General features: G+C 37.7%; 1 protein-coding gene across 2 annotated transcripts in view; it reads right to left on the reverse strand.

The window, feature by feature from the left end:
* The window catches only part of LOC136027013 (collagen alpha-1(IV) chain-like), a 202717-nt gene that overhangs the window by 73266 nt on the left and 117168 nt on the right, over window positions 1-12283 (reverse strand). The window lies entirely within an intron of this gene.

The following is a 12283-nucleotide window of genomic DNA, read 5'->3' on the forward strand; positions in this document are numbered from 1 at the left end:
CATGTGAGCCATTTTGTACAACCGTGTTTAATTATTTTTCTCGGAACCCAGGTAGGGTAGGAAAAGAGTTCGTAAGAAATACCGTCCTTGGTCATCAACAGGGGAGGTCCGTTTACCTTCCAAAGAGATAGCTAGAGATTTTGGTGGTGACCCAGGTTGTGACCCCCTGGCATAGAGTTTGGACCCGTTTGACCGTTCGATCACGTCACCATACCCTGGAGCAGGGTATTATATATTTTGATTATATATATGCAAAATTTGCGGGAAAAAGATGGAGTCAATTAAAGAGTACAAATATCTTAATGGGCGTTGCCTAGTTAGAGGAAAAATAGAATTTTGCGATTAAGGACGCAACTGATTAGTTTGCGAAAACGATGAACAAATTGAGTCATAACAAGTTTTACCAGGCACCGGAAGATTGATATTCGAGGAAGGGTTTTTGTTTAAATTGAAAAAGTATTTTGATGTTAGCTGAGTTTTGAAATAATCGCAGATTCAAATTTACATGCGACTCCTGCTAGAGCTACCCAAGGGAATTCACCATGAGGTGAAATTGATATCTTTCAGGGTGTGAAATAGACATTTCTGACATGTTCTAAGGCGGGAATAGAACGATCTCCGGTACAAACCGCAGAGAGAGAGAGAGAGAGAAAAAAATACAGCAGACACAAAAGAAATTATTTCCAGATATGAGAGACTCAGATAAAGAAATAGATATGGGATTACAAGGCATACAATCGGAAAGGAGCATACCCGATAAAAGGAGAGAACATGAAATAGAAACAGAGGCGGTAGAAATACACGAAGAGAAATTATTCTACGAAATTACGAGGAAAAAAACCGCCTCACCCTTCAAATGCTATGCAAAATGAAGGGGAGTTGCAGGTAAAAGAAAACACAGATACAGAACGTTGAAATAGAGAGTGAACAGATTCAAAAAACAAATTAATAGAATATAATGACAGAAAGAATCAGAGTAAACACTGTAAAAGCAGTAGTAGGAGCAATCTGGAATCGAGATCCAGCATGGGATGACAAAAGAGAAGTCATGTAGATATGACAGAACACATGTTAAATTTCATAGAGGGTGAACGAATAGCCAGAAAACGAAAAGGGGAGGAAGATAGGAAAGACACAGAAAAAGATACGAAAGAAAGAGAGGGACAAAGAAAACCAAGGAACGAAAGAAGGAGGCGGAGAGAGAGGAAAGAAAACACATTCTGGAAAGGATCGCAGGAAAAAATTTCCAAGAGCCTCAGAGATCGTCTACAGTAGATTTAACGCATGCAATAAACTTTCAACCAATGAAATAAAATGAAGATGTACATTTGTACCTCTACAATTTTGACATAACTGCGGAACCAGACGGATGGCCGAAAGAAAAGTGGGTGACATTATTTCAGACCTTCCTTAACTACAAGCCACAAGCTACCTTTAAGGCATTACCGATGCACTACTCATAAGACTTTGAAAGATTAAAGCAAACCATTTTTGAAAAGTTTCAACTCTCCCCCGAGCACTACCAAAGAAGGTTTAGAAGTGAAAGAAAGCGATACAATGAAACTTTCAAAGAATACGGGTACAAATTGAAAGATATGTGTTCAACATGGCTGAAGCTAGAAAATTATAGAATGTTAGAAGACCTCGGGGAGATAAAAGAAAAGATTAGAGAAGTAATAGTAAAAACAATAATGGGAAATTTTTCAGAAAATACCCACAGAGAATTGAAAGCACATTTGAAAGAAAAGAGCCCGAAAACAAGCAAAGAAATGGGGGAATCCACGAGAAGGTGGACGTAGATAAGAGTGGAAGCTGTGGACACTGAGATATTTCAACATGAAGGGTATAATAAAAAAACACTATAACTCAGGGGAAAAATGAATTTCAACACAAACAAAGAGAAGTAATTGCTATAACTTAGGTGCTATAGGCCATTCTGCAAGAACCTGCCCCAGTATAGTTGATCAAAACCCGCATAAGACGACAGCCTGGGCAGTAGTCAATAATAATGAGAAAAAATACGCGTTTGCAGAGTTGCACGAAATATACAGAAAGTTGAACGAGTAATTAGTTGAAATGGCAACTGATTCTTGCAATGACCAAAGTTTGAAAGAAAAGACGCACGAAATCCATATTTTGGGAAAGTTTTCTGAAAATAGTAAACTTCAAAATACATGTAACGAATACAAGCCACCAACAAGTGCCTACCAAATTGAAACACTCATGGTGCCAGAGACAATCGAGAAGAAATTCATTATACACGCTTTTCCTCGTAAGGTCCGAGAAATTTTAGCACAAGATGAAATTCCAAATGTCAAAATTCAATTCCCATTTGATGACGAATTATTTGTTTCTGTGGTAAGAGTAAAGAAATCAAAAAGAAAGAAAAAAGAAAATTCAATTTTCATTTAGCGACGAGTTAATTCGTACTACTACAAAAGAAAATAAAACTAAAAAGGAGAAAAGAAATATCAAACGGAACTACAATAAAGAACTGCAGTCAAACATTGTGTACATTCGAGTCTAAATCAGATTTATTGATGGTTTAATTTGCGTGGTTGAAAAATTTGAAAAAAAGTAGAAATGAAAAGATAGATGCAAAAAAGGGACAAAATATATGGACTCAGTCTGCAGTGGCGAAAAATAAAAATTGGGAGAATTACAAAATGACGAGAACAAAAACGAGCTTAGGGGCAACAAAACGGTCCAAGACTCAGTGGGAGGGCTACAAAGCTGAAGTAAAACGGAAAAGCTTATGAAGGAGGAGAAGGTCCATGATCAGTTAAGAAAAACTACGGATACTCATAAAAAAAAATTCAATGGACTACAACGGGTACATAAAGATTGGGAGATATTGAATTTAGCGTTGGATTGGAAAAGATGGAGAAGGAATCTGAGATTAGTACTATCAAATCTAAGGAAGATTTGGTCTCTTTTTGGGGAAGCGCCCCTTTGGGCAACCATGAGCGATGGACGATTCGCTCAACGGACAACTGGTTGGCCAGTTGTGATCCTGTTACCGAGATTTTGCCTCTCTGATCTTGATTCATTGGGGGATATTCTCTCCCAGTCACTTCCTATTTCACCCAAACCATTGTCCAGTAGCCCAATTCACGATTTTAACACTTCTTGGGAATCGACAATTATATCCTACAAACCTTATTAATCGAGCAACGTATCCAATATTCATCTTCAGTTAGAATCAACGCCAATTCTTCACTTGATTATACCAGGAGAGGGGACCCAGAATGAACTGATTAATGATTTGCTCAAACTTTTAGCTGTTTTCCTGTACCACTATCGTTTTTAAAGGCCTGTGTAATGTCGGCCTTCGATTATTTAAAATTATGACAAGGGGCAATTCCCATTATAATTGAGATGTGGGGCTGTTTCCATTGATGGAGAGTAAGAGGCTAGTTCAGTCAATTTTTCATGGTAACTGGCATCATTGAATGTTCCCGAACCGATTCTACGCTTCTCTCAAATGAAAATTCGTGAAAGCGAGAATTTTTTACTCATGCTAAGCACGATTATGGTCTTCTAATCTTGGGGATTTCAATTTTCAAAACCCCATGCAGATCTCCATACGATTCAGACCATGGTGGTACTGCAGTAGATATGTCTGGATGGCAAGAGATCCGGAGTCAAGTGGTTGAAACAGTAGCAAAGACGATGTTGAAGAAAAAGGCAAATGGATTTTGCAAAGTTGAAGTTCAGTGTTTAGGTTTGTAAGGGTGGATCAGCGTGGCGCGTGGGTGGTCATTTATCTTAAGAGGGGAGGTGTTGGGGTTTCACCCCTTTTTTTTCAGATAATTGACCTGTTGTCGTTTCCGTAATTATCATTGCTTAGATTTGCCTATAATATAATTTTCAATGATAAGTCAAAGTTTCGTTGCCATCAACCAATCAATTTATTCAACCAATAAATTTTACAACAAAAACACTTCAACACAAACTCCTCCGTAAGGCTCTATGGCCAGCAAAAAAACAGGGGGGAAACAAAAATGAGACAGATACAAAAACAAACAAAAATAATATAATGCGTTTCAACTATTCGAAAACTCAACACACACACACAAAAACAACAAAAAAAAGCAAAAATTAAAAGACCCAAACATTAAGAGATTTTAAGACGCCCCTATATATATATATATATATATATATATATATATATATATATATATATATATATATATATATATATATATATATTTAGAGGATGAGAATTTAATTGAAAAGACTGAAGAAATACTTTTTAAAAATCTTAATATTAAAATAAATGACAATGATAAAAAGTTCCCTTTCCTATATTGGACTGTAAAATTTCATAAGAATCCCCCTAAACCACGGTTTATTGCTTGAGCAGCTAAATGTCCAACCCGCATTGCTGCTACTGACCTCTATTTAATTTTAAAGGAAATTGTAAATAAACTTAAAACCTATTGTTCTGGTGTTAAAAAGTTTTCGAATTTTAATCCATATCGGAGTGTTAATAATTCACTGCAGTTGATAGAGTCTTTAACAATGGTTTCAGCTAAAAGAATTGAGTCTTTCGATTTTGCGACAATGTATACTAATTTATCACTTAATGTAGTGTTAGATAATTTAAAAACTTTTATCAAGAAATCTTTCCTCTTATCTAGTAAAAGGTTCCTAAAAATAGACACTTATAATAAAAAGCTATATGGACAAATTGCTTTAATATCACAGTTAACTTGAGATGTTACAGCTTGGATATGATATTTTTGAGTTATTAGAATTTGTTTTATACAATACTTATATAAGATTTGGTGGTGATTTGTACAAGCAAATCGTGGGAATTCCCATGGGGGGGAATGCCAGCCCATTTATAGATGACTTGTTTTTAAGTCAACTAGAATATAAATATATGATGGATAAGAATAATCCAAATAATTAAAACATGTTTTGTCAAATAATAAAAGATATTTAGATGATATTTTGGTCTTAAATTGTAAGGATTTCATTGATATTTCTAAAAATATATATCCATCAGAGCTTACTCTTGAACCTAGTCATGGCGCTGGTCATGAAGATCATTTCTTAGATTTAAATGTATATATTTGTGATAATAATAAATTAAGTTTTCAAATGTATAATAAAACGGATGATTTTGATTTTGAAGTGATTAGTTTCCCATTCCCTGAAAGTAATATACACTCAAATATCACATATTCTGCGTTTTTCTCACAGTTACTTCGTTATTCAAGGATTTGTAGTAATTATATTGATTTTAAAAATAGATGTAAAATCTTAAGCCAAAAATTGATATCAAGAGGTTTTTCTGCAAATAAATTAACTTGGCAATTTAAAAAATTTAGTTTGCATTATAACGAACTTTGAAATAAATATCAAAAGAATTATCTGGAAATACTTAAAGAAATTTTTAACTAATTTTGGAGGTTCGACAAATGATGATGCAGCGCCATTTATTTTGAATTGTGTTTCTAATAGAGCGGATTTTCTTTTTTAAAATAATAGCCACATGGTAAAGATGAATTCTATAATTGATTAGTTCATAATTTTTTTTTTTTTTTTTTTGCAATGTGTTAATATTTGTGATTTGGTAAATTTTATCATATTTAGTTTACCTATTGTTGCTAAAAAAAAAGGGATATATTAACAGAATAAGCTTGTTTTGGTGTTACTTGGTTGTTTTACATTTGCTGTTTTTTTTTTCATAGGCATGTATTTTGGGGGTGATACCTGACACGGGGATGCCATGGATATTCTGTGGTAGCCACAACACTTGGCTAGATAGAGAATTTAAAGTGGCGAAACCCTATAGGCCAGTGTATTCTCCTGATGAGCCCTTGTGTTGGGTTGTTGCCTCTGAATTATTTGTCTTTATTATTTTTTCTATTGTTTGGTAAATGACGACTTATACTTATTGACGACATGACTGCCTGTCCATGGATTATTCTTTATGGTTGATTGTATTTGGCTATGCTGTTTGACCTATGTGATTGTATGGATGAGTAGGGTTAAGGCCTCATTCAAGTGCTGGTCTATATTAATCACTAATTTAGGAAAACAGTCTTCCTTTTCTCCTTCTGTCTCTTTTTTTTTCATGTGTTTGTGCCGTTGCATTGGTGATTTTTCTTTTCATGATACATATATATATATATATATATATATATATATATATATATATATATATATATATATATATATATATATATATATATATATATATATATGTATATATATATACATATATATATATATATATATATATATATATATATATATATATACTACTACTACTACTAATAACTCACTGCAGCACCAAGCCGCCTGAGGCCAATACAGCTACGCACGCTCCTCCTCCAACCTAATCTATTTAAAGCCTCCCTCTTTACACCCTCCCAGGAAGTTCCCATTTCCTTTAAATCTTTATTTATGACATCCTCCCAACCCAGACAAGGACGACCTGCTTTCCGTGTAGCCCCAGACGGTTGGCCAAAAAGGACAATCTTCGGTAATCTGTCATCCTTCATCCGTAGAACGTGGCCTAGTCATCTCAACCTTTCTTTCATTATAGCCCCAGAAAGCGGGATTGAACCACACTTTTCGTACAACCTACTGTTTGAAATACGGTCAGTCAGCCGGGTACCCAGAACAATCCGTAGGCAATTTCTCTGGGAAACATCTAGTAAATTTTCATCTGCTTTTCGGAGTGCCCATGCTTCAGAGCCATATTTGACCACTGTCATCACTGTAGCTTCCAATATTCTAATCTTGGTTTGTAGACTTATCTTACTATTCTTCCAAACTTTTTTTAACTGTGAAAAAACACCCTGGGCCTTAGCTATTCTACTTTTAACATCTTCACTGCTCCCACCATCTTTACTAATAATACTACCAAGGTAACTGAAGCTCCCAACCTGATCAATCTTTTCGTTACCTAATGTCACCTGTTCATCTTCACTTATTCCTAGCCTTAGTGACTTAGTCTTCTTAACATTAATTTTCAAGCCTATTTTACAACCCTGAACTCGTAAAACCTCTAAAAATTCATTCATTTTGCTCACACTTTCATCTAATATGCTTAAATCATCAGCATAATCTAAGTCCAGGAGCGTTCTTCCTCCCCATTTGATTCCATGGTCTCCAATTGCCTTTCCTGTGCTCCTTAAGACGAAGTCCATCAAAATGATCCATATAAAGGGGGATAAAACACAACTCTGCTTAAATCCTGATTTAATACAAAACCAGTTGCTAACCTCATTTCCTACCTTAACGGCAGCAGTATTATTCTCGTACATAGCGCAAATCACTTTAATGTATTTTTCAGGTATACCATATAACGACAAGACCTTTGCTAACGCTGTTCTATCAACAGAATCGAAAGCTTGCTCATTATCGATAAAACTGAGGACCAAAGGTGTTTGACAACGAAGGGACTTCTCAATTATTAACCTAAGAGTGAAAACATGGTCGACACATCCTCTACCTTTTCTAAAACCGCATTGTTCTTCCCTTAAAACTTTGTCTACAGCATGTTTCAGTCTAAAAAGTATCATATTACTCAGTAATTTGCTACCTACAGAGACCAGACTAATGCCTCGATAATTACGACAATCACTCTTGTCACCTTTCTTATACAGTGGTTATTGAGAGTTTATACAGTATTGATTGAGAGTTCGTTGCGTGAACACCTTGTTTCTGGATATTGACCTTTTAATAAAGCAAGGTTCAACCTGTGTGATTTCCTCAGAGACATTTACGATCGGATTAACTTTTTACCCGGTACTGACACTTTTGCTACTTATTATAAATTCCCTCGGGATTTAGTGATTTATTAACTGCAGAGACTTGGACTAAGTGATTTAACTCTGAATCTAATTGGATTGCACAAATAGTTAAAGGCAATCACGCTGCGATAGAGTTGGCGAGAGAAAGGTAAGCAGAAGGGGGGGTGAGTGAGTTGGTAGCAAGAGCCGTGGTACCCGCCGGGCGTGCCCCTTAAATTGCGGGGACAAGGTAACCAACCCTTAACACTTCCCTTACTTTTCTCGTAAGGAAACCACCAGCAAAATGGGTGATAACCTAGTGCGGAATGCAGTGCTGAATTTTATTTCAAGAGCTATGATAGCAGGTGTAAAAACAAATGTTTTTACTAGGCGAGGACTCGAGTTTTTCAGCCGTGAAGCGATTTTAGAAGCAAAAGAGATTATCTATCGCAAGTCGGAATTAGGGGAACGTGTAATAAAACACGTAAAGGACGAGGATAACTTTATGGACATTGCGAAGACGTTCGCTCGCTGTGCCAAAGAAAAGAGACAGCTTCCTGAGTTCGTTATCTTTGAGCCCCAAGAAGTTCCGGCCTGCAATGAAGAGATCGCTGCTTGTGTAGTGTCCACTGTCAACGAGATGAATCACAAGTTCAATGGCCTTCTTGATCGTTTGAGCCAAAAACCATTGCCGTGGCCTGAAGGCAACCCTGTTGCTGCTCCGCCGAGGGAAGTACGAACGGCACCTCGTAACTAAGAACAAATCTAAAGCAGCAGTACTAGCAACATCTATTAATAAAAAATCGCCTGAAACACTGGCAAGCGTTAAAACTCCCACTTTCATCGGTATAATCAAGTTTGTCCCAGCTCATATTAATGGTGACGCGCTTAAGAGAATTATACCGAATTGTGAAAAAGCTGATCAATGTGGCAAAACCAGATCCTTCCAATTATACTTCTCATCCCGCCAGTATCTGAATCACACCATGAAAAACCCTCCTAAAATTGACTTGGAGCGGTACCCCATCGAGGAATTTATCTTTCTCCCAAAGCGATGTTTTAACTGCCAGAATTTTGGTCATGTTTCTGCTAATTGCTCTAGCCAGCAAATTTGCTCTCGATGCGGAGAAGCAGGTCATGGATCTAGCACCGACCAGCTCTGTGGAAACCCTATAGCAAGCGCCCTCTGCAAATCAAAACACCACACTTGCCATTCCTTCAAGTGCCCCACAATAATAAAAATTGTCAGTGAACTGAAGCGGCCCAATGTCTAATAGCCCAGCCTGTGTCAAAATTACGTCATGGAACATGAACGGAGGAGTCCCCAACAAACTCGCCATAATTCAAAAGTATTCTGCAGACTGTGACATTATATTTATAAAAGAACATATGGTCTCTCCTCACAATATTTCTCTCCTAAAGTTCTCGCACGAAATTACTTTTCACTTCGAGCCGGCAAAAATTCGGTCGTTCGGACGCCCCTCCGGTGGCTTGGCAACTATTTGCCATCCGTATGTTGAAAGTAAGGTGTTACTTATGCATGCTCACTTCTTGCCTATATCTTCCGGTATTATCGCATTCTCCAACGTATATCTTCCTACAAACTACCATGATGACAAATCGGAGCGAAAGTTTATGAACGCAGTTCGCGAACTAGCGAAGTGCCTGAAGTCTGTGACCCAGAGAGATTTGCATTGTGTAGTCATGGGGGACTTCAACTGCAACCTTCTTGACAGCACGTGTGCCCGTAGTCAGCTTCTAAACGGCATCTTTGATGACAAACTTATCATCCTCCCAAAAGACAGTGATTACTCCTTCGTTCATAATTCAGGGTCCGTTTCAAACATTGACCATACGGCCTGCTCTAAGAATATTAACGGAAGTGTAACTGTTCTAAAAGACGCTGTCTTCGCTGATCACTTACCCCTACTAGCATCTCTAAGCATAAAACCAGCTCTGCGTCAACCCAAGAACGACAAGTGGAAAGTAGTAAGTGAATGGGATAAAATTAATACTACTTTATATCATCAGGTGCTGAACTCACTTCTTGTAAAGATACGAATCCCCTTCCATTTACTCCAAGTGAATTCGAATTTTGATCCCGCAGATGCAAGAGTAGTCATCAATATATTTTGTGCCGAGATTACTCACTCGCTTCTCGTAGCTGAAAAAAAAGCAGTTCCTACCAGAAAGGTTAAAATGAAAACAGAAATTCACAAATTCTCACAAAATCCGGCCCTAGTTAAGTGTTGCAACGATGCTAAGTTTTGGTTTAGAATCTGGCAAGATTGTGATAGGCCCAAATCCGGTCCTGTTAACTCTATCCGTTTATGGACTAAACGAAAATTTGACAAGCAACTGAAAGCTCATCGTACCAAATTAAAAGAAGAGTACTCCTCCAGAATCGTAAGTGACCCAAAACTAATCTGGAAAGCCCGGTTGAGCGAACCGGTCGCCGGAAAACCCCATGATTCGATTAGCGAAAAAGATTGGGAATCGTACTTTTCCAACGAATTCAGTGCCCCCGACCCAAATACGTCTAATCCCTTCGTAAACCGGCTAGAATCGGTATTGTCCAGCCAGTGTGTCCCTGATTTTTTCGTTACTTACGGAAGCGTACATGAAGCTATTTTAAAGCTGAAGAAGAAACATTCTCGAGGCGTAGACGAACTATGCGCGCTAAATCTGCTACACGGTACTACTATGCTTATTGAATATCTGAGGCTGCTATTCCAGATTATTTTCACCACTGGTATAGTGCCTAACTTTTTTTGTGTCGGTTTGCTCTCGCCCATCCTTAAAAAAAGGGAAACCACCAGACCAATGCAATGCGTACAGGCCAATCACTGTTGCTCCAGTGCTCTGTAAAGTTCTAGAGATCTTAATCTCAAAAGAAATTCAATATTCGTGCCGATTGCCTGACCACCAGTTCGGTTTCCGACCGGGTCTGGGTTGTGCTGACGCTCTCATCAGTCTTGCCGCTATTCTAGCAGATTCTCACGAATCCGGTGATCCTATAGTGATTGGTGCTTTTGATGTGAGTAGAGCGTTTGATTCGTCTATTCAAGCTCAGGCCCTTTTAGCCGCTTACCAGCAAGGTGTAAGCCTCCGTGTCACTAGCGTACTGTACGATACTAGCGTAAGCGCGTATAAAAATAGGTAACCGCATCACATCAGTGGTTGTTCCAGTAAAGAAAGGTGTCCGCCAGGGTTCATTATTATCCCCAAGTTTGTACAATAACAGTATTTTAAATGCCCAGGCATGTGTAAATGTTTCATGTATCTCCAAGAATATAAATGTGTCGCTACTTACATACGCGGACGATCTATTAAATCTAAGTCGGTCTATTAGGGGTCTGCAATCGAATTTCTCGATCCTGCGTGATGAATACCGAAAAATCGGCCTGGCTTTCAATACTTCTAAATCTGCAGTTCTTTTTTTCAACGATAGTCCTTCTCAGCCTGAACACCTCCTACTGGGTAGCGAGTCAATTACCGTTTCATCTCATGTCGTGTATCTGGGTTTACCCATAGGCCGTAACCTTAATGAAACTCGTCTACTGCTCGTCAAACACGTCGAGAAAAAACTCCGCACCGCGTATGGGTCTATTGTTGCCAGCAGACTCCTCTTATGCCGAAAGTATCTCGCCAATATGTATAACGCTGTCGCACTGCCGCATATTTTATATATCGCGCCATTTTGGAATTTATTAACTGACACCCAAAAACGCAAGCTCCGGTCCCTTTATTTTAGGTTCGCGAAGTTCCTGCTGCGATGCCCCTTGTGGACGAGAAATACATATATGATTGATAAACATAGGATTGCAGACCCCAGTATCGCGGTAAACCAGTTGATTTCTAATTTCCAGGCAAAATGGAACCACCCCTGGCTTAAACATTTCTACAGTTCTTGATTATGTGTTTTTCCATGTTGTGTCTTAAATTTCTCTCCGTTTTCTTCTCTTTTTTTTCTTTTCTTTTATTTGTTTTTTTCATTGTACTCCGTTTTGTTCCATGTGAAAAATACGGGTAATAAATATTTTACTTACTTACTTACTTACTTACTTCCCCTTTTTCAAAAATCATGTTCATAATCTTCAGTAGCTTATTCCTAACCTCAGAGCCACCATATTTAAGAAACTCATTAATCATACTATCAGCACCTGGGGCCTTATTATTTTTTAATCCTTTTAGTACTGTCGCTAATTCTTCCTCACTAAACAAATCTTCCTTCACATCCAAGGTATCACAAACTTTTTCATTTTCATCTATATCTTTTCCTCCAACTGTATCTCGGTTTAGCACATTCTCAAAATGTTCCACCCATCTTTCTTTAACTTTTTCCTTATCACTAAATGTGGCCCCATTTCTATCTTTAACTGGGACTAGTCCGGATTGGATATAGGACCATCCAATAAATTAAAGAAAACTCCAAATATATATTTACAACCAAACCACAAGAAATATCAAAAAAACTCAACACCCCTCACAACAAGCACTTCTAACCGAGGTGAGGGTCACCTGTCCCC

The sequence above is a fragment of the Artemia franciscana genome, chromosome 5, assembly GCF_032884065.1.
Source record: "Artemia franciscana chromosome 5, ASM3288406v1, whole genome shotgun sequence".
NCBI classification, from domain to species: Eukaryota; Metazoa; Arthropoda; class Branchiopoda; order Anostraca; family Artemiidae; genus Artemia; species Artemia franciscana.